Genomic DNA, 26,691 nt, shown 5'->3' on the forward strand with positions numbered 1-26,691 from the left:
AAATTAAGTTAAGGCGATGTTTTGAGATACACAGGAGAAGATGCTGGTACCATGTGCTTATGCAGTAATACCCAGCTCTCAAGAGAAAAGGCTGAGAAAGAAGGACCTCCATGCCATGTACGGGAGAAAAATCCAAGTTCAGCCAAATCTGGTTTTGTTCATTGTAATACTGATGACTCTCCCACAGCCACAAGACACAGTATATGGCATACAAGCTGGAATTAGCCTCTGTTACTCTTATATCTATGGCATGGGACTCCTCCTATGGCAATTCCCATTAAAAGGCAAGAGTCAGAGATGTTCTTCCCAGGCAGGAGGAAGCACACATGGGCTAGCCACCAGAGTGCTCTTACTGCCAGCGTTCAAACTAGCGACAAGCAACCGCAGACTACTTGTCTGCCACTGTCAAGACACTAAGGATTGAGAGGAAACATTTAAGGAAAATGTAATGAAACTGGTGGAAGTTAAGTGGAAAGTGGAATAAAATGCAACAGGGCTTTGCCAAAGGTAAATTTTGTCAGGCAATCCCATCACCTTCTCTGAGAAGTGATGTTCTTGAATGAAGAGAAGACAGAAGATCCAGCATCACTAGACCTCAGTCAGCATTTGGTACATGATTTCATGGAAAGTTGGTGAGGTGCTGCAGGGTGGGTGAGATGCTGGCTAAAGGGAGGTGCCACAAGGGAACGCTCCCCCGCAGAAGGAAGATCCAGGAGCTGGCATTACATGTCTCTAAAGTTTAACAGGCTCATCCCTGATCTTGGCACTAAATTATGAGGTATACTGGTTACATTTCCTGATGGTGGGTCTGGGCAGGACAGCCAGGAGAAAAAAGGATGATCGCCCCAGAAAAATTTGCCAGAACTTGAGGACTGGAATTACACAACAGAAGTCCAAGCAACAAGGTTACATATTTTGAGATTAAACAATAAATACAGTTTTGGGGTGTGTAACTGTGACTTACTGGGTAGGATTGAGTGGAGTGTATTTTTGGGTCACCAAAGGAGTGTAACATCGGCATGGGAAAGGCAACGAGATGCCAAGATGGTGGATTCATCACCGAATTACCGTTATTTCTTCTGCTCACTCCCTGGGTATGTAAGGGACGTTGAGTTCCTTACAGTCCGAAGCCGACGGAAGGTGCTCGTCAGAGGAGGCCTGTGTCCGTGGCAGACACCGCTGAGTGCGCGGTGGGGGCTGCTCCGGGCCGCGCCAGCTTCTCTCTGCACCCCGGGAGGGATGTCACTCCGCTTTCCCCCAAGCCCTTTTTGCCGCCTACCCTCCCTCCTCACTAAGAAGGCACCCGGGGAGACAGGCGAGGCGCCGCTGCAGGCCGGGGTGCTGGCAAGGGGCCAGCAGGCCCCGCGGGCCCGGGCACCCACCGCCCGGCCGCGCCGCTGAGGGGCCATCAGCCGAGGCGCGCCGCGGGCCGGCGGGGCCTGGCAGGGACGCGCCGCGGCGGCCCCCGCTTCTTTCTGCTCCGCACGCCCGAGCCCAGCGAGCCGCCTCCGCCCCTCCCGGCACCGGAGCCGCAAGCCAGGCCCGCGGCTGCTGCGCCCACCCCGCTACGCTGCCGGCCGGCGGCCGCCCCGGGTCTGCGCGCCGCGCGCTGGGAGGCGGGCCGCCTGCCCGCTGCTCCCCGCCCCATTGGCTCACCCTGGGGGACACTCCGAGATCCCCGGCGCCTCATTGGCCGGGGCTGCCCCTTTCCCCCTGAGCTAATTGGCGGAGCGGTACGGGATCCCCTCCGGCGGGAGGGGCGGCGCTCGGGCGCTGGGCGGGGGCAGCCGGGCGGTCACCTGCGGCCGGGGCGGCCCCGCTCCTCCGGCCCCGCAGCAGTGGGAGCGGGGGGGGGCACCGGGGGCCGGCGGCGCCGCGGGGCTCGCGGCCGTGAGGGGGAACGGCCGGGAAAGGCGGGAGAAACAAAGAACATGGCGAGGGGAGGAGGAGCCTGCGCCCCCTCCCCCGCCGGGAAGGGCGCCCCGGGGGCGTACAATGCCCGGCCCGGCCCGCCCCGGCCGCGTCGGCGCCTGGGGGCGGCTCGCCTCCCTCCGCCCCCTTCCCCGCCCCTGTGGCAGGGCCCGGCGGGGGACCGGGCCCGGCCCCCGCCCCGCGGGACGGGACGGGCTGGTAGGCGGCGGCCGGGAGCGGGGCCGCTGCCTGCTGCAAGTTTCGCCCAGAGCGGCAAAGTTGGGCGCGGCGCCGCGGCCCGGCGGGACCCGGCCAGGTGAGGAGCGGGGGCGGCGGGCCGGGGCAGCGCGGACGGGCCGGGGCACCTGCGGGAGCCGCGCCGCGCCGGGCCGGGCCGGGCTGCGCTGCCGGGCGGCTGTCGTGGGCGAGGCGGGCGCTGGCCGGGGCCGCAGGTGCGACGGGACGGGACGGAGCCGCGGCAGCGCTGGGCGGGCGGCCGTGCCTGGCGGGCCGCGGGCAGCCCGGCGGGCGTTAAGCGGTCCCCGCGGCCGGGAACTTCCCGCAAAGTTTGCAGGTTGCCTGCCCTGGTCCCGCCTGCGGGGCGGCCGGCGGCGTGCTGCTGCCCGGGGCACCGGCCTCAGGCCGGCGGGCACTGCCCCGGCTGCCGGGCCGGACACCTCCCCGCACTCCGCTCCCCGCTGCGCGGGGCGGCCGAGACACCTGCGGGGCGGGGCGGGCACCGCTGCCCTGGCAGGCGGAGAACTCTCCAGCCTGGTTTTTTACTCGCATCCGCACAAAGTGCGACTCTCCGCTGTTTTCTCTCAACTCCTACGTAATTCTTCAGCTCTGCTCTTGAGCACATCTCGCCCGTGTCAGAGTGGTTATAGCAGTGTTGTCGGGCCTTGGTCAGGATTTTGGTCCTTTCACTTTGTACCCAGATGGAGATTCTTATATTTTTTTAAATGCGCTAGTGATTTGAGTGTCCAGTTCGAGAGGTGATTTAAATGGATCTGTACAGAGTGCCAGCTTTTCAGTGTTAGTTTTAGGATGGCTTGAGCTAGTTACCTGAAATTTGGATTTCCAGAAATGTTTAGAAGTGAAAAGATATATCTTTGGGCTGACTAAAACAATGATTAATGTGTTCATAATGAATTATGCTACACTCTGTGTGTTGCTGTCCACCGCACCCCCCCCCCCCTCCAGATTTACATCCAGGCAGAAGAGCTCAGCTGCGTATCAAAAGCCTTTTCTCATTTTCATGTAGTAAATTATTAGGCTTTCAAAGTGTTCTTGCTCTTTTTCTTCTCCCTTCACTCACACCCTGAACAGTTGAAATGAAATTTAGGGGAGAGGAGAGTGTCTCCCTGTACTTGGTGAGACACAAGTAAGACAGCGATAGGAAAGCTGGGAGCATAAATACCTATTATTTTTTATCAAAGGTTAATTAGGTATCATCTTTATATCTGCACATGTACGTATAGGATAGGTAGAATTTCAAGGTGAAAGTGGCACAGTAGCTTTGGAAGGTACTGTTACACATCGCCCCAACTTAAGAAGAATATCTCTTTAAAATGTGTTGACATTTAATTGACCTTTGAAAGTTCATTCTGTTAATCATACTCAAAGCGCTAAAGCTATGGTTGACTGATCTGGTGTTCCTACGTTCAGCCGTGCTCAGCATATAAATTCTGCAGCATAATTGCTACTTATTGAGCAAGAGTTTCTTTTCTTCTCCAAAAACGAGAAAGTTTTGATTCGCCTCCGGCCGGGTGCTAGGGGTAGAACTGTGAATCCAAATGCTTTCCTGCCATCAGTGTTGTGGCGGGTGTGGCCCCCAGCCAGGCAAGAAATTCCTTTGCTGAAACTGTGTTTTTTCTCCTTCCTGAGGCCCTGCATAAGGCAAGGTAACCTTGAAGGTTACCTCTGCGTCTCCTGCGAGTCAAAATGCAATGGCTCACTTTTTTTTGTTTTAAGCTCTTCTAAACTCCAGCTGTTTGGATGGAGAAGGCTCAATTGAAATGGGTTGATCACAGAAGATAACATGTGTCCCCCCCCCCCCCCCCCCCCAAAAAAAAAAAAAAAAAAAAAGACCCCAACTTTGGCTCTTAAAGTCAAACCTAGTACATCTATGTTAAAATGCGTACTACCTGCTTTAGGGCTGTTGTCCATAGCTTGTATAGATACCAAAACTCATGTAGATACTGAGAGTGGAAGCATTACTTACGAGGTTGCTGTCAAAAGATCTGGGTAAAGATTAATTTCTACTGTGTTCACTTTCTGAAGGATGGGTTTCCCAGTGAGGTTAATGTTGCCAGCAATATTTTTCATGTGTTGAGACCTCGTGTCATATGTTGAATTTATAAGTCGATCAATTTTCTCGTGGGAAGTGAGGGAAATACTAAATGTTAAATGCAGTGTCTGTGATTCCTAATAGGTTATTAGCTCCTTGCTGTTACCATTGAAAACTTATTAATAGCTCTTACTCTTAATTATAAATCTACTTATAAAGTTAGAGCCCTGGCAGTGCTCCTGTACTTTTCTAAGCTATTTTTTCAATGCTGGTTATGTAGCTGAAATCCTCTTCCCTAACCGTGCAGTCAGATATGATGTTGAAGCTGCATTTGCAGCCCAGTAACTGCCCTGCCACTCTGTAGGGTTAGGAGCTGTTAAATCCAGAGCTGGGGGGGGAGCATCTGAGGGAGCGTTTTCATCAGGGCTGTGTCCACCAATGTGCAAGTGCTTTGAATACTAAGAAGAGATCCTGTGGTTGAGTTTTGTTTATTTTAGTACAATAGATACAAGCGCTGCACGTGACTCATTTCACTGAATCTTCAGAAAGCTGAGTGAAGATAAATATGCCAACAGCATGTCTGTACTTTCTGTGGAGTTGACAGACAGAGGAGGCAAAAAAATCCAAGGTAGCTTAAGGGCTGGAGTGTGCAGATGCCTGAGTTGCAGCTGCTCTGATGCCCAGTAGCCCAGAGTTGGCACCTGTTCGGTCTGTAGGAGCTGCAGGGAAAGGCCATGCAAGGTGTCTTCTGGCCACCTTGGAGGACAAGCGGAGTGCCTCAGCTGGCCAGCGGATGTGTGGATAGAGATCCACCATGCAGGTCAGCTTTTGTAGAGGCTTGGGTCTTGAGTCTAGCTGGGTGAAGGTGTAGATCCATTTGTGTTATTTGCAGTTGGAAACACTGTCCTGGAATGAGATGCCTGAGCAAGGTCCCCTTTTCCAAAGGCTCTTCTTTAGGTCATCTTGCTGATTTGGAGGAGTAATTTGAATGTGTTGCTCTCCTGGGTGGCAGGAGCACCTCCTGGGCTGAGCCTCTCCCGTTGAAATCGCTGGACAAAGCATGGATGGCATCACCACAGAGACATAAGCACATTCAGCGGGGTGATGAAAGCCACAGTTTGGTTTGTGGCTGAGACAGACGTAGGGGGGATTTAAACCAGAATGCTTCTTGTCCTAGTGTTTGTATTGTACAAAAAGTTTTCTGGTGCAGCCGGTCCGTTCCCAAACTCCTGATCTTATTCTTGGATTAAAGGACAGATCTGGAAGTTGCACTTTGAAAAGTACATTCCTGCATTTTGGTGGTTAGGAGTGACAGGGCAAGCAGGGGATTTGAAGGCCACGTGAAGGCTTGGCCATGCAGTACTGGTTAAAGCGATGTTACGAAGGCTTCGGTGTTGGTACATGTACCGGCTGGCAGAAGGTTGTGTGCTTGGAGGGTGGTAGCAGCTGAGCACAGATGTCTATAAAGTTTTACTTGTATCTAAAACTCTGTCAGGCGGCTAAACCCTTGAGGGTTAAGAGGGAGAGTCATATGAGGGTGGTGGTTGGTGTTCTTCCTATCTGCATTCCTAGATTACTCTGAGGAGGATAATGTGAAGTCATTTACTGAAGATTATGGCATTGCATGAAAGGAATGTAACATCAGCCACACGTGAACAGAAACAGGCAAAGCTCATTCTCAGCTCTGGTTTGTTAATCCAACCATTTACATATATAACCTCTAGCACCTAAAATTTGTGCTGTATAAATGTACCTTTTGTAATAACAGAACCTACCACAGCAAGTAGATTTGGCAGAGAAAAGTTCCCCCTTCTCTCTTAAATTCAGGTGTGTAGAAGATAAGTTTGACATTATTCTCTAAGACTACTTTTTCCTGTGACACTTAATGTTGAATAAAACAGGATGATAGTGTGGTCTTGATTAGCGTTCGTCCCACAGATGCCTTTCCTTTGTAACCATTTGAAATTTAAAAGAAGCACGAGCTGGAGTGCAAATGTAGATGGGTTTAGTCGCATTTTAACATACTTGCCGGTCAAGGTGAGCCCAAGCCATCCTAATGTGACATGCTTGACATAATCCCAAGAGGATTAGTTATTAATACATTTGAAAAATAAAGTCTGGTCTTGCTTCAGTGTAGTTGTTTGTTGGGTTTTTTTTTTTTCTTCCCTTCAATGTCACGTGTTCTAAATTAAAGCTTTTGTGGCAAGTTGATTATAAACTTTCTATAAGTCTAAGCAACTGAGCTGTTCTTGGAGCTGTCAAGGTACGTTCTAATTGCTGTAATTTTTAGCTGACTACAAAAGCTACATTTATCCCTGGGGGTTTTCTTTGATAATAAATATCAGACAATTTTTTTGGATAGGAAACTGTTTTATAGGTGTCCTTCTGTCCCCTTTTCTGTTCCTTTTCTGTAACTTCTGTGCAATTATTTCTGCTATCAGGAGCAAAATGCAGTTATGTCACCTGTTTGGATCTGTGTTGAGTGGGGGTAGCGCTTGGAGTAACTTTCTGTGACATACTGGAAATTTTTGGGTGAAGGTGAGGAAGGAGGATAATTTTAAGCTCCCAACACTTGAAGCTAACAGTAGGATTTCTTCTCTCTTTGTGCCGTCTTCCTACCTGTCTCCGTCTCTTGCATGCAGCTCTGTTTTAGCTGTTCCAAGAGGAGGCTTGCTCTGACTTTTCCTCTTGTGGGACTTCGTAGTGTGTGTGCCTTTTGGCATGTCAGTGTTGATTTCTGTGTAGTTGTTTCTCGAGCAGTTTGATGCTTCCACAGTGGCTTAGTTAGGACACTTACACTGGTAAGCCCTTGTCTCTTCCTTAGATGGTCAATCTAATGCTTTCTCCTCTCTCTTCTCTTTGTAGGACTGGATTGTTTCTCTCTTCAACTTCATGGATGTTTTTTTCCATGTGCACATTTAGTCTCTTGTAGCTTCTGCTTCTGGAAGGCTGGGAGGAAAGACCTTTTCACACTGGTGAGAATACAGTTTAAGAGAAATTTGAAAGTGTAACATTAACAGGGTTCATGTCCATGGCCCTGTCAGTATGATGTAACCATTTTATCCCATAGGTCAGAGTATTTAATTACAAACTGTGGGAACAAGCAAGTGTTTAACTACCTTGAGGCCTCATTCTGTTTCCTCATGCCACAAGCCTGGTCGTACCCAGGGAAAGGGGAGGCTGTTGGAAATGAATGAAGAATGGGACTTGAGTAGGTGTATTGCCCCGTCTGTGTGTGTGCAAAGGTTAATGCATTTGCTGCACATGAACTCTATTTTTGTTCTTAAATGTTGCTGTTATATTTTACTTGCATAGTGCTATGAATAAACAAAGAGTTTTCTAAATTACGTTAGCACACGGTGGTGGTAACAAAGTCACATTATATACACTTTTAGTGGATGTATTACTTAACATAGTACCCAGAAGTTCTCTTGCATCTAGCACTAATTTCTGGTAATGTTTAAGTACCTCTGGGACAAGAGTAATCAATGCATTGCATAAACTTGTAGGTAAAAAAGTGTAAGCTGAAGCCTTGCAGACTCCTTTGCAGCACCTGGGGCTTGTGCAGTTCACTATGGAGCATGTTAATTAAATTTGTCTTGTGGTCGGAGGCTGTATTTGTTTTGATCTACTGAGATGAAGGACAAACATGATGATTGTGCTAATTATTCTAAGAGTCTTTATGTCCCAGTTGCTTGTTTGAGCTCTGTATGAGTGAGGGAGTGATGGGAGGAGGAAAAATTGCCTTTGCCGTATTTGCGAGGGAGTTGGGATGGGTGCTGTGTCCTGGCTATGGGCAAGCAGAACAGATTCCTGCATTAATTTCCTGGTGCTGAAGTCAGAAATATGAGGGTAAACTTGTAGCGTATGAGCTGTGGGTCACTGGACCAGTGCAAGGATCAGAGTTCAAGTCTTTGCTTTTCTTCGAGTACAGCAGGTTATAAAATACATTTCCCCAGAGAGGTGACTTTAGAGCAAATTACCTGAATAAAGGACATGAGATCTAAGTTAGGAGACAGTTCAGTTTGCAAAATAGAGGACAAAAGCATTCTAAAAATTGTTGGAGGATGTTGGGGCAAAGTTTTGTGTTTGAAGATGGTTCTGGTCAGCCCAAATGCATGTTTGCTCCTGTGTGCAGGGATCTCTGATATGGACCACCTGCTGCCTATAGCATGTCCCCTGTGCTTGTTCTCACTGCAGCTGTATTTCACCTTCCCTTTGAATATGGACAATGAGGCTGAATATGTTGTGTGCTATAGGTAGTTTGTTCATGCTGTTAAATCTAAGTAAATGTTCTTTGCTAAGCTTGGGATCTGATATGTTACGCTCTCTTGGGTAATGCTTTTCCCAGATAACCATGAGGAAAAAGTTATTGCCATTAGGGGCTGTTTTCTTGTCCAGTATGCACTCTTTATATTCTTGTATTGACCCAGTACGTGGTCTTTGTATTTATCTGAAATAGAAAACCGCCAGCTCAAGCGTTCTGCATTGGGAACTGACACAGTAGTGCACACTTACGCACAGCTTCAGGCTGGTTGCCTGCTCTGCTCCACAGTAGAACAGCGATTGGTACGATGCTTCGCTCTGCCAATAAGTAGGGTAGTGCTCTGAACCATCTAGGTATCGTCTGCTTCTGCCAGCTGATACAAAAGGACAGTTGAGCCTATTGCACCTTCTTTTCTGGACAATACTTAAGGTTTGTGGGCTTCACAGTGATGCCCTTGTGACACTGAAGTGTGGAGAACACTGTACTGTTCGCTGATTCTCTAGCAGAGCATAAATAGCGCTGATATCCCTCCTTTGTCCTCACTTGTTGCTGGAGTTGGTTGATTGGCACAGACGATGTGTTTATCAAAGGCCATCCTCGTTTCATGCAGTCACATACAGAACTGGTTCAGGTACCTTCAAAAGGTGTCAGGAGTGCAAATTGATAAATAATATATTTTGAGTATATACCTTTCCATTAATAAGCCCTACTTTACTGCATTTCTTTTGCTTTTGTTGTGTGCTCATAACTGAGGTTTCAGAAGTCTCATGTGTATTCTTCTCCATCTACAGGCTGGTTTACTTGAGTCCCCCTTATTGTGTTCTTTCCATGCTCTTCTCAGTCTCTATTTCTGTATTTCTTTGGTTTTCTCCTGATAATCTGATTCTGTCTTGTGTATCTGTCCATCCATCCATCTGCAAGGGGTTCTGTATGTCCCTTTTCCTCCAGAATGATTGTGTGAATAAATTCCCTTCTCCACCTTAAAGGCTTAACTAGGAGGACTCCGGGGATTTTGCCTTTCTGAAGTGATGCTCGATCTCAGATTTATTGTGTGATTGGTTTTGGTTGTGTAATCTGTACGTTTCTTAAGATAATAAATAAGACAAGTCATTATGCCTATCTCTGGTGGGAAATTTAACTACTTCAATATAGGTTCTGAGTACTTATGCTGCCTTAGCGGTTAACCTTTATCTCCCCTAATTGAGACACAGCTGCATTCAGGAGTAATGTGTCACTTTAGACACATTCTAAGTTTTAAATGCCTATACCAGAAAAGGACAGGGTTTTAATAATGGTTGTTAAAGACGATCTGGCTTCTTGCAGACAGTCCTAATAATGAGAACTATGTGATCTGAACTGCTGAACTTCTGGAATGACAATAACTTCTGTTCATGTGTGTGATACAGATTACTGGAAATCTGAGGAGAAGTTTTCAGTGGCCAAAGAATGCAATTCTCCCTGGAGTTGTGGGTATCTTGCATGAAGCGAACTGAAGTAGGATCAGCTGGTATCCAAGAAGTAAGTTCTTTTTCTCCACTTTTTCTACTGAGGTGCACCATAGCATTCATTCGCCTGGATGGATTAAAAGATGGTTAAAATTCCAAATTATTAGACACATTGAGGAGAGAGTCTTGGGAAGAGGCTCAAGAAAATGCGCTATGTGTTGTGCATACTTTTACCAATAGCTTTAGCATCTCTTTCCCAGTGTTTGGATGTTCTGTATCTCATTTGGTGCGTAATTTCAACTACTTGTCTGCAACTGCATGCTCAGCACAGGGGAAGCCTGCTTCTTGAGGCATTTTAGAGTGAGTTCAAATGCAGTTGGGAGAATTGGATTCATCAGCAACAGTTGGATATACTCGTGCTGTATTATATCAGCTGTGAACTTGAGTTAATGTAAGTAATGTGTGCTTAATCTTCCTGTGCTGTCAGTGACAGGAAGAGGAGGAATAATTTTTTTCCCATATTTAATGATGATCTTCAGGTTTTTGACCAGGAAGTTTGAGAATGTGTCCTACAAAGCAAGTTAGAAAACAATTGTCACAAGTTAAGGTTTTTTTCAAGCTCTATGCCACTTTGAATTTGCATTTTTATCTGTTAGTATTCCAGTGTAAGGTCTGATATGATTAAAAACTAATTTGCCTGTCTGAGTTTGCGTATTATCTCATCTGTGTGGAGGGTGATGGGAAATGTAGAGGTCCTGTGTTTGGATTCTAGCAGCACTTGGAAAATTTTGGTTTAGTTGCTTTTTTATGGGGAGGGGGTGGGGGGTATTGGTTGGTTTTTCTTTGTTAGTTTGGGTTTTTTTCTCCCTTTATCACCAATAATGCATTCTTCTGGCTTGGAAATTTCAGGGGGGTGAGAGAAAAACAGTTCCACTGTTTTTGAACTGAAAGGTGCTTAAGTGCGACTAGTGTGCCCCTTTCTCCTTCTGTGACATGGAGTGTAAATTCATGAAGACATTGAAAAGTTAGAATGTTGCTCCTTTTGTCTTAACTTATGTTTGTTCAAAACCTTGTCAAGACCAGCATGTATCAAGCCCTCTTGATTGTTGAGTCTTGGACACTTTCTGCCTAAACACCTTTATAAGAATACTGTACAAATTAAAAAACAGAGCAGTAAAGATAACTGATTGCATTCTCTTGCCTAACAGTCCATACTGATAAAATGCCTCACAGTTTTAGGTTGACCTTGCCTTGACTTTCGTACAGATATAAATCTGTTTGATGTCTTTTAAAAGTGGAAAGGAAGCCATACATGGAGTGGAATTGCACGTTGTGGCTGACATAATGTCCTTCATCTAATTAATTCAAAGTAGCGGCATTTTATAGTCTCCCTACTTTTTCCCCCTTTAAGTTGTAGATATTAGGCGGATACATTTACAAATGAAAGGCTAATCTGTTTCATGACTAGGTGTAATGAAGCTGAAATCTTTTCATTCTGCAATCAGTGATTTGCATATAAAGATTTTTATTTTTTTTTTAGCCTTTGTTTTTACAGTCCATATATATTGTTTTGCAAGGTGATTATTTGTGTTTTTCTTAGCTGGCTTGTGATAAATAAGATGAAACTTGCTGGAAGAGGAACACTTTTTTTTTTTTCTTTTCTTTTTTTTTTCTTCCCCTCCCCAAAGGTATTGTTATAGGAAATATATTCCCTTACCCTCTTGTCCTTCAGTAGAGCTCACGCAGGGACGTCAGTACTTCCTTGTATTGGCAACTTTGTCAAGTTGGGCACCTTACTGAGAGTTTCATGGAGTTCTGCTAAGGAGAAGGCGAGTGGATCCTGTGGCTCTGGCATGGTATATAGATGCCAAATGCTAGGAATTTCTGGAATGTAGAGTTGTGCAGCACTGATAAAGTTTGCTTTGTTTCCTTAGTGACTTGACCCATTGAGAAAATGTGGTTCCCTAGGAAGCTTTAATAGCTCAAAGTTGGTATTGAATAAAAGGAAAGGCCCCAATATAATTCTGCTTGTTTTCACCTGCTGCCTGAAAGATTAATTTTCTTAACCTTAGTATAGAAAATATAACCCTGAGTTTTGAAAGTGATTTATAGAGATCCTTCACACTTATCAGTTTGAGTAAATACACCACAGGCTTCTGCGTTCCAGCTACGGTCTTTTCATAACCTACTCGGTTTACAGTGCGATAATTTCATTTGGGGGCAAGAAAGTTTCAAGGAAAAAAACCCTTCTAATTAGAGTGATATAATCACTCTGCTTGCCTGCTGTGGTTTCATATGACTTCAGGAAAATAGTTGAGTGATTAATCTTTAATTTTCCCCATCATTAACTTAATAAAGAAATGGCAGATAGAATGAAAAACAAACAGCAGAACTGTACAACCAGGACATTATTATGCCAGATTTTTTTGGCTTTTTCATTTGGTGAGAAATGCCATTCTGCCAACTATGTGAAGTACAGCAGCAACTGGTTAGCTCAGATAATTTGTAGAAATCTTCTAGCAGGTTTGAACTTTATTGAAGCCTTTGCAGAGCTTGCTACACCACTTCCTCCCTCTTCCGCACAGTCCCCTGTGGGTTGGGTGGGTTTTTTCCACAGTTGTATTTGGAAGCAAATGTTGCATGAACTAACTTCTAGTATCACGTAATTCCCTTGCATCCACTGTTCCGCGGGGAAGGAAGCCATCCCAGACACTGCAGTGAAACACCCTTAGAAAGGGTTTGGTTCTATTTTCGTGTTGGTTGCTATCTTTAGTCACTGTGCTGATAAGCGAACTCAAGTTGTAGAGTAGTGCAGTTCTTGTAATGAATGTGACGGAGGACAAAACAAATATAATAGTGTAAAGCAAGTTGCTCTTTCATACATCTTTATTTTAATTCTTACGGGATGTAAACTAGGCAACATAATTCTGGAAGTGTAACGCTTGAACAGAAAATATGCCAGGCTGTTGGCAAATGTTCCTTTGGAAGTCATACTTCTATTTCATTTGTAAATACTTACAAAAACAGTCCTGTGTGCGTCTGCAGGTAGCAACACAGCAACAGAAGTTGTAGTGATCTTAACTAACCTGCTTGGAGGTCTCTGCATGTTAATAATGTAAAGTAAACAGCTGAGGAATGTGTATTGCTGTTGACAGTGAGCGACTGTAAACATCCTCGACTGGAAGCTGTGAAGCAGCAGATGGGGCTTTCAGTCGGATGTTTGCAGCTGCCAACTGCCACAGACGTCAAGAAATGTTTGACACCTAAAACATAGTTGTCTGTTTAAAACTTCTATTCTATTTGGTTTATCACAGACATATGAATTTAGGCCAAACTTTTCCGTGTACTGCTTAATCTTTCTTGTGATGTCTGTATCTGAATATCTAAAGTAATTCAGTCTGTGGTAGGAAAAAAAGAAAAAATGAAATCATTTTGCTTATATTTTTATCTGCAAACTCAGTTGTAAGTTTTTAGAGGTGTTTGTGCAGCTTGCTTGGCTGTACAGGTTGCTTGGCTTCGTTTCTAGACTCCACTGCAAATTTTACAAGATTATTTTGCATGTTTAGCATCTCTGCAGTGGTTCATTTAGAATATGGAATCCTAAGCCCTGTAGGAAGCAGTCATTTGCAGGAGTTCTAGAAACTAGAAATGAACCAATTAGCGCAACCGTGGAAAAAAAAGTATATTAAAAAAAAAATATTTTCCTGGAAGAGGCCCAACCCTGCAAAATGATGGGAAGGTCAGCGAGATTTTGTGTGACCAAGTTCACTTATGACGTATCACGGCATCTCAGCTGTTTGAGGTTTAGTGATCCTCCCCCTTCTCCCTTTCCGTTCATTCTCCTTCCCTCCTCCCTTTCCAAAAAAAAAAAAAAAAAAAAAAAAGAAGAAGAAAAGACAGGGAAGTACTGAAAGCTGATTCATACTTTTCTAGAAATCTGAGACAACTTCAATACTGTGGTCCTGCCAACGAGTTTTATGTGTGGGTGGACCCCTGTGCTTAAATATGACCCCAGGACATAGAGAGCAGTTTATGTGATTGGATGGTATTTCATGATTGCTATCAGACCAGAAAGAGTGGCAAGTTTGTAGCACGTTAACTGAGGCTGATACTGAAAGCACTAGTGTATTCACCCTTGAGAGAAGATATATATCTTATTGCTATGTATGTAAAATATCTGCGCCTTTGGTAAAGAGAGTTTTGTTGTTAACTTGGTTATTTTTCTTGTCATCAGTATCCTTGTTTCTCAGCTATGTAGCCATGTTCATATAAAAGTATGAGGGGGCATAATCTAAACATTAGTCTTTCCCTTTACATTTCACATAGATACAGGTAACCTAAGACACTGGAGTTTCTGGGCTGGTTTGTTTGGTTTTTTAAAGGAGCTAATTCTTATAAAACAGTATTGACATGTAGGTAGCGAAAGCGGTATCTGCAGTTTCAATAAAACATGCTCTGTATTTGAGGATACTTCACTAATCCATGCTTTGCAAATAGCTTTCGGTGTAGATTCTTACACTTGCCGTAAATTCAGATTATATTGAATTTCAGTAGTGCTTGAAGGCTCCTGTTAGGATTAGCGCTATCATCATCCTGCATGCTTCACTGTCAGTAGTAAGGTACAAGGTCTTCCAACAAGGCATTACAATCTAATTCAAGATCAGTGGCATCGAAGTGGAATCTAGGTGATGTGGGCAGGGGGCAAACAGGAAGAGTGAGAGGAAAACCAGGGAGACATAGCGATGGGCTTAGGAGTAGCTGTCTCTGTGTGCACAGGTGGCTTTGAGCTGTTTGCTTAATTAAAATCGAGGAAGACACAAGACATATCTTTTTAGCCAATTTTTTTGTCTGGCTATAAATACCTTGAAAAGATGATGGTTTGTTTGGGTGGTGTGTGGATTTGAAGTTAGGACAGACACTGATGAAGCTGTGTTTTTAGGTTGATCTTTTTTTATAAGTACAGCAGAGAGAGCCGGTGAAATGGGTAGAAGTTTCCAAAAGCCTTTTCTTGCAAATCTAAGGAACTTTGGAAAACTCGTAGTGAACTCAGAAGAAGTCATCAATATGAATACAACATTTGACTTGAAAGTATTGCCAACTTAGCGACATACTGACCAAGTTCAGGGCCAAGGTAGATGTCAGAGGTAGGGCTTACATTCATTGTAGAAGTAGCTGAATTTTCTTTGAGTATCTGGCAAAAGAGAAGTGGGAATTACTGACAACAGTTGGTATACTGTTATATATAACATATATATAACAGTTATATGAATGATAGAGATGGGTATTTCTGTTGACGAAGCAGGACAGTAATGAAGAGAGCTGTGGTTACACAAATAATGAGTTTTTAGGTGAGTGCTTCTGCAGCCTTTTGGGCTTAAAACTGGCTTTATTGGCACCCTAGAGAACTTCCTAAGTGACCTTGTAATGAAATTCATGAAACTTGGATGCACTTGAGAAACACCATCTAGGCAGAGGATTCTTGACATAATCTCCTCATCTGGAAAGCTTCACTATATATTTGAAGAAGAGGACTGAGCAATAGGAGAGGACTTGCATAGGCAGAGTATTTAATATCAAAAGCATTAAGTACCTCCTGTGAAGATTTACATATTGATAATATTTGTGCTTTGGCAGGAAATTCTTTCAATACCCATTCTATTACTCTTCTTCCTGAATTACGTACTGTCTCAAAGTTCAGCGTGTTTCCTCTTGGAAAATGTAATAGTATGTTGGGACTGTTTTCTTCAGCCTCTAATCTCAGTACGTGCACACAAGGAGTTGTCTTCCAGAAAAATGGCTTCAGACACGTAACATGCTCTTCTGCCAGCTACCTCTAAAAACCTGCTAGGGCTAAACTTCACACGAGTATTAAGGCAGTGGTCCTTAATTTCTGTCTGCGGTGGAAGCTGGGTGCTAGCTTTGTGTTACCCCAAATGCTGGTCTGTGTTGCCCTACCTGGTACTTGTTGAGGTCACGGTCTCACTTGGAAGGCAAGGCCTTGCTTTCAGGCCCTGGCTTCCAGGTTTGGGTAGGTCAAGTCAAGCTCTCTTCATCCCTCTACTGAATTAATGGATGTATTCTTAAAAAAGCTGCTTCCCTCCCTGGCCTTGTTTTAAAGGGAAGAGCAGTTCTTGTCTGAGGGGTCCTGGGTTTGACTCTACAGAAGTTCCGTCTGCTGACCAGGAAGGAGGGAAGGAAAAGAGGAAAGACAACCAGTGCTACTTACCCACATGTGCTGTTTATGGAAAACATTTTTTAAATGACGGGGCAGCTGTTGGGTAAGGCACAATCCATCTGCCTACATATGCACTTGTTATGAAGAGAATACAGTTGATGATGTGAATGGAAAGCTTTCAGTACTAAGCTGCTGTTCCTACTCAAGCCACACTCAAAACTGTAAATAGTTCAGATATGTGCTTTAACTCTTTGCTTGAAAAGCGACAGTGTTTAGTAGCCACGCTTCTTGGGGAGTTTTCTGTGTTAATGGTATGTGAAATAGGCGTTACGCAATGTGCTAGTTTTATTTAAAAACACAGTAAAAGATAATGAACTAATATAACTCTACAGCATATCTGGAGAGGATGATTCTTTTGACTTGAATTGGGCATATAACTTTTTTTTGCCTTTAAGCAGTAATTTATAGACCAAGATGCATGAAATCTCTCCTTTTTTTTTTTTTTTTTTTGTACTGATGTAGACAGACTGTTCTCTTCCTTTCCTAAAGCTTCAAACAGTTATTGTGAAACAAGTAAATGAACAAAGGATATGAGAAGGAAGCCACGTGCCATGCAGTGACATAGTGGTTTTCCATATGATGGCTTGAGGCATCTTTTTAGCTGTGGATGTAAATGTAGCTTCTTTTATTTAACAATGCTTCTCTTGATTTAATATGGATAGCCAGCATTTTGCTCTGATTCAGACTTCCTGTCATTGGCTCTTGATTTTTCTTGTGAGTAAATCGGAGATATTTTTAGTAACTTTGTCTTGTTTGAAGATTTTTTTTCTTCCCTCCCTCCCTTGTATGCCGTTTGATTAAATACATACCACCTCCGATAATGCAGAGCACAGAAAATTAACTACAGAGCTTCTGCCTATAGCAAGACAAGAATATCAGTGGAAGAGAGGCATATTGCTCAGAGCATTCCACCCCCCACCCCACCCCCCAGTCTCTCCTGGGCATCCAGGAGTATTTCAGTCAATAGCTGGTCTTTCAGCACCTGTCTGAAGGGGCTCTGAGCTGTTCTGTCCTCTTCATTTAATTTTATTTTTTTTTAAATTCTTGTCTGTGTAAGGGCAGAGGATTTGCTTTTAGCTTTCTGTGTTGCTGTGCAGAGATCTCTTGTCTTTTTGCTTTCACCAGATCACTTATCTCTTTGCCTTCCCCTGACACCTTTATTCATTAGATGCAACTTAAACTGCTTGCTTTTGTCTTCAAGGCCATCACAGCCTATACATGTATTAACTCCCACATCCAGTTGTCCTGTAATGCTATTCTCCATTACTGGCTTGAACTTTTTCTACCTTTTTCAAACTTTTCAAACTTTTTTGCTCCATTTCACAAATAAAAGGCTAATCAGTCAACAACCTTTCTAACTACTTTGTTGTAGTAAAAGCTTTGGGAAGAGTTTGTGTGCTCTTCTGAAGGCCATAGGCTGTTAAGAGATCTTCTTACAATAATGTTTATAGTACTTTTTTTTTCTTTTCCCCTTGCCCTCATCACCTTCTGTATACTTTGAGACTAGGATTAATATTTTCTTATTGTAGTGTTGACTTTGCAGAGTTGACAGCTGCATTTCTGATGTGTGCTGCCATTTCTGGGGAAACTGTCTGCTTCATCCTGTGCCGAGCGGTGAAACTATTTTATTTTCTCTGGGAAGTTTTTCACCATTCTGCATAGCAACATGTATATCCTTTATGTTCCTTTTATATAAATTGCTTTATGTATGTATATAAGCTTGAAACTAATTGTATTAAGCAATTCTACTATGCAACACTGATATATTCTGCCTTGTATTTTTATTTGTGTGTGAACAAATACATACATGCATACATGTACTGGGGAAGAAGGAGAAGAAAGAGGACTCTGTGCAGTTAGCTTTTACCACCCATTGCCTTAGATGTGCATGCTGAGCAGAGTAAACCAGGCTTGTGTTCTAGAATGTCTTAATATAATTAATTTCAAACATTCTAGCTGTGTTCTATTTATGACGTTATTCCATGAAATGTGAATCTGAATCTGAAGAATCTGAAGTTCTTGCTTGAAATGTATTTGTTTAAAAAAAAAATAAAACAACTGAATATTAGTCTGTTTACATTAAGGAAAAAATGCTGCTTTTCCTTTAGAGCAAAGATCTTATTAGTGTGTCAGCAATTTAATGTATGGAGGCTAGAATAGCTGTGGGGTTCCTCTGTTTTAATTGTTGAAAGCTATGTAACCTTAAAGCCTTTCTGCATATCTGATGTGATTCTGGGGTTCATAGCAGTGATTAATTCTATAGCTATAAATGCTCGTCATCTACGTCATGAAATGTTTTCAAAACATGGTGGCGTTTTTAACAGCTTAAACAGTGGTGAAATGACAGAAGGCTTGTGCGAGACGCATTTGCAACAGTACTTATCTCCTTGAAACTACCTGCTATGAGGATTTTTGGTATTTTGTATGAATAGTGATGTGCCTTGAGAACACTCTAGCCAGTAATTGGAGCTTCTATGTAGTGCATAGAAAGCAGTGAAAGGAAGGCAACTAGCTTAGGTCCTAGACTTACAGGGCAAGACCCAACTAGGAGCAGTGGTGAAAAGAGTATAAAGCAACGCTCGAATGGCTCTTCAGGGCTGGCGCATTGTCCTGTCTGCTAAACCTTCTCTAGCTCTTCTCTAAGAAGTTTGCCCACATAGCAGCACCTTCGCAAATATCTCAGGCACAGGTCAGACCCGTTTGAGATGGCTGTACATATTCTGCAGAGCTTGTTGGATGAGAGCCAGGGCTGTGACCCTGCGGATGTACAGCTCTGACCAAAGATGGCCCTGGAAATGGCATAGCAGTCGTTTGGCAGGTCACATAAATACAGGTATCTGTGAATCAGCTAAGTACCTCAGACATGGTTACTTGCTTGTTTTCTGAGCAGTTAAGCTTCTTCATAAAGAAACAAATGGGAATTAACATTCTAAAACTAAATGTGGTGTTGTCTCACGGTGGAAGAAACACTAAAAATGTGACTTCTCTGTCCCACAGTGGGTTATCACTACCTTTGAATACTCTGTGAGGATCTTTTATGAACATGAAAGTCAGGAGGAAATGCCTATGAAAAGGATTCATTTTGCTGAACTTACTATAGCTGTGCTGCAGTTAAATATGTCTGAGCTGGACTGTTTTAGGCTTACGTTAATGAAGAAGGAGAGGCCCTTTTACAGGACAATTTATATGATTTCTTTTAGATATGTTTTTAGGAGTGGGATAACTTGTCCCCAGTTGCCCTGCTTATTTCTCTCCTTTATCTTCAAAGTCAAGATAACTAGCTCAGGTGTGGGTATTCTGGCTTATAGAAGTCCGTATGTGGTCAGATGAATACAATCTTTTTCTCTCAAAGGAGGAAATTCAAAAGGTAGGAAACTTGAATAACACAAGGTGAAAGATGAAATATGAACACAAAGCGGAGCGCTTTGGAATGGCTTACAAAAAAAATCTTACTAGTTGTGGAAGAATCCACAGTCAAGGGAGACAGCAAAGATAAAATGTCTAAGAATAGAGGTGGAAATGGATCTTAAAAATACTTTCCCTTCTTCCTGCTACCAGAAATTCCTAAATAGATGGCTGCTAGCTTTTATTCCATGAATATAAATTAGAAGATAATGAAGGAATATATAAAATTAGTTAAAAAAAATATTGGAGGGAGGGAGGATAGCTGGACGGTCAGAGAAAGAGAGATTTTTATTAGAAACAAAAGTAACTTTAATGTTGGTGCTCCGTGACCAGGTAGAAGTCAAAGTCATGGAGCAGTGCCTAAAGAAAACAATACTAGATAGATTTGTCAAGTATCTGGTTAAACAGCTAGATTTTAGTCAGATACAAATGTTGATGGCATTCTTGCCACTTCAGCAAGCCAGAAGGATGTTTAACAACAGCTATTAAAATATGACATAATTTACAAGATGCCAATAACTTCATCAAGGAGTTAGAGACGAGTAATATGAGAAATGCGGTGGACTGCTAATCTAAAATCATAATACTCCAGATTTACAGATAATTGTACTGAGGCTTAACTGAGTAGGTAAGGTACATGACTGCTTATAGACTGTCAGCCTGACGTGGTTTTGGACAGAAGTACTGGAATAGGACATGGACCAAAGTAGGTATGTAGAGTAAATCGTAATGGGAAATGGAACGCATCTACTGTGTCACCTTTTTATTTTGTTTCATCTTAAGTCAGGCAGGTTAGTAGTTTCACAAACACTAGCCTTTAGGATGTATTTCAGGACATTGGATTTGGTAACCCAAACATACTGACGGAAAAAATTGAAATAGCAAAAAGTCTGGATATGATGTATCAGAGAGATTAAAAATTGGTGAACAGATTTAAAACTATAATCATCAATGAAGAATTGTCATTGAGTGGTATGTTTCCCTGGGATGGAGAGGGGTAGGCATTCATTCTATATCTTCTTTTGATCTTGTTTTTTGTTGTTGGTGGTGTGGCTTATCTAGAAGAAAACAGTGGTATTCTTGGTAGCTTACAAGTGAATTAAATACTGGAAAGGTACAATGAAGATGGAACAGGTCACATAGCAGTCTGTTTGTATCTCTTAGGAAGCAAGCTGGTTCTGTTCATCTTGAATGTAACAGAAATATAGAGATACACATTTAGAAAATGGAAATTTAGGGTATGTTTATACTTGGTTTTTCTGTTTGTGAAAAATGCATTTTAGGTGCCTACTCGATAATGGATTGAAGCAGTTGTAAGAATATGTGATTTTAAAAGGCAAAAGAAATAATTATATGAAATGCCATGCCTCCAGGATGAATATATATTATAACAGTGAGGAGTTACAAAAATTACAGTATGTAAGCCTGGGTAGTATTTTGTACTTTTCTGTAGCAGTATGAGCTTTGAGAGTAGCTGGACTGTGGCTATGACCTTGTAAGTAGCTTCTGTGTTAGAAAAGGGAAGGCAAGGTTGTTGGCCTATTGCAAGGCAGTGGGTGGTGTTAGGAGATAGGAGAATAGAGGGAGGCATGAAGAAGGAATGTCTTGCTCAGCAAAAAAAGGGAAAATGAGAAAAAGCAAGCTAGTAAAGCTGAAAATGTGGAATGGACAAACATAGGAGAAACAGTTGAAACCTTGAGAACAAGCACTGCAGATAATGCTTTTCAAATAGTATTGATATTTTTTTTTCTCCAGGTTTTGAGTCGAGCAGTTGAGCATGACTCTGACAAGCAAAATATGTCACCCTTGTGCCTCTGACGCATCTGATCAAAAGCATTCCTGCGTGCCCCAGTGACAGGGTGGAAGCAGAGCACTTACCAGCCCTGTGGGGAGTGAGGGTGGGGACACCAGTGAGGGAGAGATGAGCCTTTAACTGAAGGTGTCCTAAAGGCCTGTAACTTTGTTTTTGAGAGAGACACTGGATGCTTAATGTCTTCTGAAAATCAGGACTTTGGGATCTATCTCCACACAGTCAGCATAGGATGCTGGTTTTGTCGTAAAACAGGGTTGTGATGTTTTGACTCCTAAAGAGGATCTTCAGGGTCATCTTACAGCATGCGTTGGATGGTATTTTTGAAGGGGGGGTAGAACTTGGCTATATAAAAATAACATGCTTAAAGTGTCATTTAAGACTTCAGAGAGTGATCTAGTCTCAGACCTGAAGTAGCTGAGCCATGGATTACTTGTAACACTTCAGGGTACATTATCACTATGAGCTGAGGTTAATAGATCAAATTCCCAAGTCAGTCAGTCTGTGATTCATCTTTTAAGTGTTGTTCCAGGTCTTCAAAGTAAGCCAAATTCTCTACAGCAACAAATGTTTCTACTTCTCGGAGCATACTGAACAAGTAAGGAAGTCCAGCAAAATCCAAATGCAGTTTGGCAAGGCAGGGTGCTGCTGGAAATACTTGCCAAAATTGCCTTGGCAAAAGCTCTTCTCTGTTTTTAGTAGATTTGGAATGAAATCAGACAAGATCTCAGCTCTCTATGGGAACCTTGTGACTCTCTTAAATATTCCTACTACGAGGTGGATTGTGTGTAATGAGTATAGCTACAGAAGCACTGAGCCGAGTGGCTTCCTTGCACAGCATTGCTCGTCTCTAAGCTGTGAGAGCTGGGTTATGGCTGCATTATCACAATCATTCAGATGCTTGTTAAATAAATGGGAAAGGAGAACCATGTGTGCTTGTAAACGTTACAGTGAAGGGACAATAGTGTCTCCAGTGTTTAAAAGTTAGTAGCTGTTTTGTCCAAGTCTGGTCTTGGTGAAGGTCTGATTTCTGTAGACAGAATGCCGTCAGGAGGGCTTCTGGATTAACAGCCAGGAGATTAATGATCTTCTCTTGGAAAAAAATCCCAGGAGATGGAAGAACCAAATAATAATGGAAAGGAGTCTATGCTAATACCCTCCAGTGTGTTTTTTGTTTGTTTGGGTTTTCTCCTTCAAATTTCTTGTGGTGCTTGTAGTAGCACAAATACAGATTAGATGCTGCTGTTTCAGTTTAGGCTGTTTACTAGCAGTAGGGAGCAAATGGCTTGGGACATTAGTTAAGCTTTCCAGGCATATGTGACAATATGGAAAATAGCATTTTTACACTTGGTTCAAACAGTAAGCAGGTAAAGAAACAGAAATAGATGATGGCAAACAATAGCGGGGCAGGGGGGAGATAGGAATAAATTGCAGTCTAAAGAGCGCAAGAAGACTGCCATGGAATTTGAAAACTGTCATAGGTCTCGTATCTTTTTATTTTTGGATTCCTGACCTGACAGAGTGGAGTATTCAGGCTGTGGCAAGATGCTGGTGTGCCAAATAATGGTGCCTAAGATGGATGTTCGAAGAAATTTAGATGCCAAAAATTAGACAGCATCTCCCTCTGGAGGTCTTTAAAGGCATCTCTGTGCAAAGAACTTTGTACTTGAGGAAGAGTGCATCATTAAATTTCTAAACCTTGCAATTATCGTGGATACTCTAGTTGCTTCTGTCCCACCCTGCATGTTTAGTAAAAACACAATATATGGCAGAACCAGACTGGCCACTGAGAACTAACCTGTTCTTTATGAGTGGGTTTTACGTACTATATTAAAGTTGATTTAAGGCAGTTCGTGCAGGCAGGTTATGTAGACTTTGGCAGAAAGCTTCTAGTCTAATCTTCTGGCACGTGAATAATGGCTCTATGAAAGAAATTACATTTTGTTGCTTCTTGGGAGGATGAGATCCTAAAGAAGTGACTGCAAAGGCCCAGTCTCTTATATAGCACCAAAACCCCAATAATGAATAGACTAAGACTACTATACAAGTGATAGTTGTCTTGTCAATGGATGAAAGAATAAGGAATGTGTTATGTTCGTGGCTGTTGAAAAGCATTTAAGTTCTGTACTTCTTCACCAAGTTTCTATACTTGCTTGCTGTCTTCGTAGTCAGTGAAAATTTAGTTGGTAGAGTCATTGGAGCCTGGATGGCAGCCCTCTGGTCACCTGCCTAAACCTAGTGCTATCAGGATCTCTGAAGCATTGATGAAGATTGTGTAATGCTGATGGATACAACCTGGGACCCGCAAGGTTTACAACAGAGGCAACTGGAAGTGAGATGTAACTCCCAGGATGCTTAAACTGACAGCAGACACTTCTGTCTAGGTACCTGAATTACACCCAAAGTATCTGCTGTAGGGTAAGCTGGATCTTTCTGCAAGCTTTTTTGACTGTAGGGGAAGTTTATGTGTCTTTATATGCTTTAGATGTCTTATAACGAGTTGAATCCTACCCTACATGTCTTTGTCCTATTCTTCTTAAATCTGTAAATAGCCAGGCATACCTGTTTGGGTAAAAACCTGCGTAACACGTTCTCAGAATAATTAGGATTTTGCCTGAGAATGTCAGAACAGCGTATTTTTATAGGCTCATGCAGTATTACACTGTGGTGAAGCATTGTCAGTGTTCAAAGATAATCTGGCATTTCATTCCCAGAGTAAGTCTCATTTCCCCTGACTAAGTCTCCCAGGATTTAGTATGGCTTTTATTCTTTTTGAAACGATATTGTCCCTCCTGTCTGTCGTCTAATCCACATGGATGTTTTTCTCTAGATCTATGCAGAACATGTGGGAGCTTTGTAAAACGCCGTGTTTGTCCTCTACCATCTTGACAGCCTAAAGACAGGAAGCTAAAGGGTTTCAATTTCAAGATGGATCAAGGGAGCATATTGGAAACCTGTAAACAAGAATTCTGATCTCCCCTCTTTTTCCCTTTAAGTCTGCACCGTAGCAACTATCTACACAGAAGGATTCCATCCATGTCTTATATGAGGAAATCTGTAGAGAAGCCTTGTTTGTTGTTCTTTGCATTTCTATCACAAAGATGTGTTATCATATGAACATATCTGGTACTGTCTTGGAAAGCTGGGTGTTTCATTCCTGGGAGGAACTGACTGCGGATACCAGCTTTGACAGAAGATCTTTTCTGTTATGCTTCCTTCCATGTCAGTGTGCTGAGTTGGGAATCCAATTGTGAAGGAGCTGTGTGCTCATACTGGAAAATAACATTCAAGTTTTCTAATCAGACCATTTCTTCTCCTCAACAGGAAGATCTGCAGGTTTTTCACATGTTAGTTCAATAGAATGAAATTGGTAGCTTTAGGAAAAGGAGAATGTGATTGTTTCAGTACAGAGTGTGAATAATTAAAATTTGGAACTGAACGCATTTTTGCTTCAGTTTGGAACTGAACACATTTTTGCCTCAGGCATTTTGCAGTTGCAACTTATGAGGACGGTGTAATTTTGGAATGGTTTGGGTCTTTTGTCAATATCGCTGATTTGAGACTGGTTTAGCCCTTATACTGCCAAGTGGATGTATGTTGAGGGGAAGAAGGGGCAACTGTTTCTTATTAGGACACAGACAAAAAGCTGCAAGCATAAAATAAAGGTATGGAAAGCATCTTCCTTGCAGTAGCATCAGTTGGACCCAGCTCTAAGCTTGTCTACTGTTTTTCTGTGGTTATATATGGTTTTTGTCCACTGCCAACTGTTTGATGTTCGTGAAGGTGCTTGCACAGTGTGGCTGAAGCTTACTTATTCCTGCCTGGCTACTTTGTGTTCAAAAGTGCTTATTGCTCATAACTTCTCTTGACTGTTTAAGTGTACTCATTCAGTGTAGCAAAAATAGATTTAAAATGTTTCTAGGAAGGGTATCAATGCTTTAAGTCCCTCAGACTTCTGGTGCTTGTTATCTGATGTCTTGGGACATAGGTGACTAGACTTGATCATCTAATTGTCAGTGCTGCTCTCGCAGAGTTTTCTAAACCAGTGTTCAGGCACTTGATAGGTGTACTGAATTACAAGACAGCGTTATATGCAGATATGCATTCTCCATGAAAGCTACAAAACAAGCAAATGCTCCACAAACCATATCCGTAGCGCATCTGCTGTCTGGTTTAGGTGCTGGTGAAGTATCTTTGTTCCTAGAGATTCAGTAGCTCCTAATAAAACTTTCATATTTCAAGTTCTAATGTACAGATACAACATTTTTGCTTTAAAAGGAAGTCAGTTTTAACTTTCTAAAGATGTTTCCACGGCTGCAGCAAATCTGTTCTGTCGTGTGAAGTATGTGAGTGGAAACAGCATGTGCTAAAAATTGCATCATGAACTAAATCAGGGTTGTGACATACATCATATATTGAGAAATAGTTTGCATTGAATTTGTTGCTTACTGCAAAGGATGACCGAATGTATTAATCCTTTAGTTTTCATTGTAAGCAATAAATCATCTCTCAGATTTAATTGTGGTTTGTCTTATGTTGCTAATATTCTGCTTTAGTTGGCTGGAACGATTTTCTGGTAACAGGTTTTTCCTTTTAGGAGAGAGCTATCAGCTGGTGGGAAGAAAGTATCTTTGAGCTGACCAGAAAATTAACTAATGCAGTAATTCTTGTAGGCTAGTATGTGTTACGTTTTTCTACTATGATTTGTGTCAGACTTCATCTTAAGTTTCCAGTCACTTAAAACTTAGTAAGAGTAAACTATTTGCATTTTAGAAAACAGAGTATATGCTTCCAAATCTGGCCAGAGAAACTACAATTGTTGCAGTAAATTCTGTTGCAGAAAATTTGTGTCAACTCTCTGTCTACAGAATCAGAAGACACATGATGTAAAACTGAACATCATTCAATCTTCAGTTCCACATTTATCACTTCAGAATGAAGGATTTTACTGTTTAAAAAAATAAAATCTGAACCTAACTTGATTTTCAACTTCCTCTTTGGTTCCCGTTTTAGCATCTCTTGACATTACTGTTGTGTTGGCGGGAGGTGTCATATTGCTGGGCTTTTGAGAAAAAGGTTTACTGGCACTGGCTTGAACAGCACCAGGGCAGATTTTCTGCTGTGAAGAAGGTTTATATGTTACCATGCTTCTTAAATCTGTTCTTTGACCTCTGCTGAAGTGGCTAACGGTGACGGCAGAATTTTCTGATACTGTCCTACAGTAGCTTCAGTGCAGTGTGTGCAGCCTGCTGGGGCTCTGAGCAGGCAGATGGCATTTGCTGCAACTTCAAGGAAAGAGTAGGGAATTTCTAGCTGGAAGCATTAAGT

General features: G+C 42.6%; 1 long non-coding RNA gene across 1 annotated transcript in view; it reads left to right on the plus strand.

Annotated features, from left to right (window-relative positions):
- The first annotated feature begins 1,858 nt into the window (after nt 1–1,858).
- LOC114014272 (uncharacterized) overlaps nt 1,859–26,691 on the plus strand; it is a 43,162-nt gene continuing 18,329 nt past the window's right edge. The window contains exons 1-3 of the long non-coding RNA XR_008732801.1: nt 1,859–2,227; nt 7,067–7,176; nt 9,875–9,986. This is a non-coding gene — a long non-coding RNA (uncharacterized LOC114014272). The remainder of the gene's footprint in view (nt 2,228–7,066; nt 7,177–9,874; nt 9,987–26,691) is intronic.

The sequence above is a fragment of the Falco cherrug genome, chromosome 6 (genome assembly GCF_023634085.1).
Source record: "Falco cherrug isolate bFalChe1 chromosome 6, bFalChe1.pri, whole genome shotgun sequence".
Taxonomy (NCBI): domain Eukaryota; kingdom Metazoa; phylum Chordata; class Aves; order Falconiformes; family Falconidae; genus Falco; species Falco cherrug.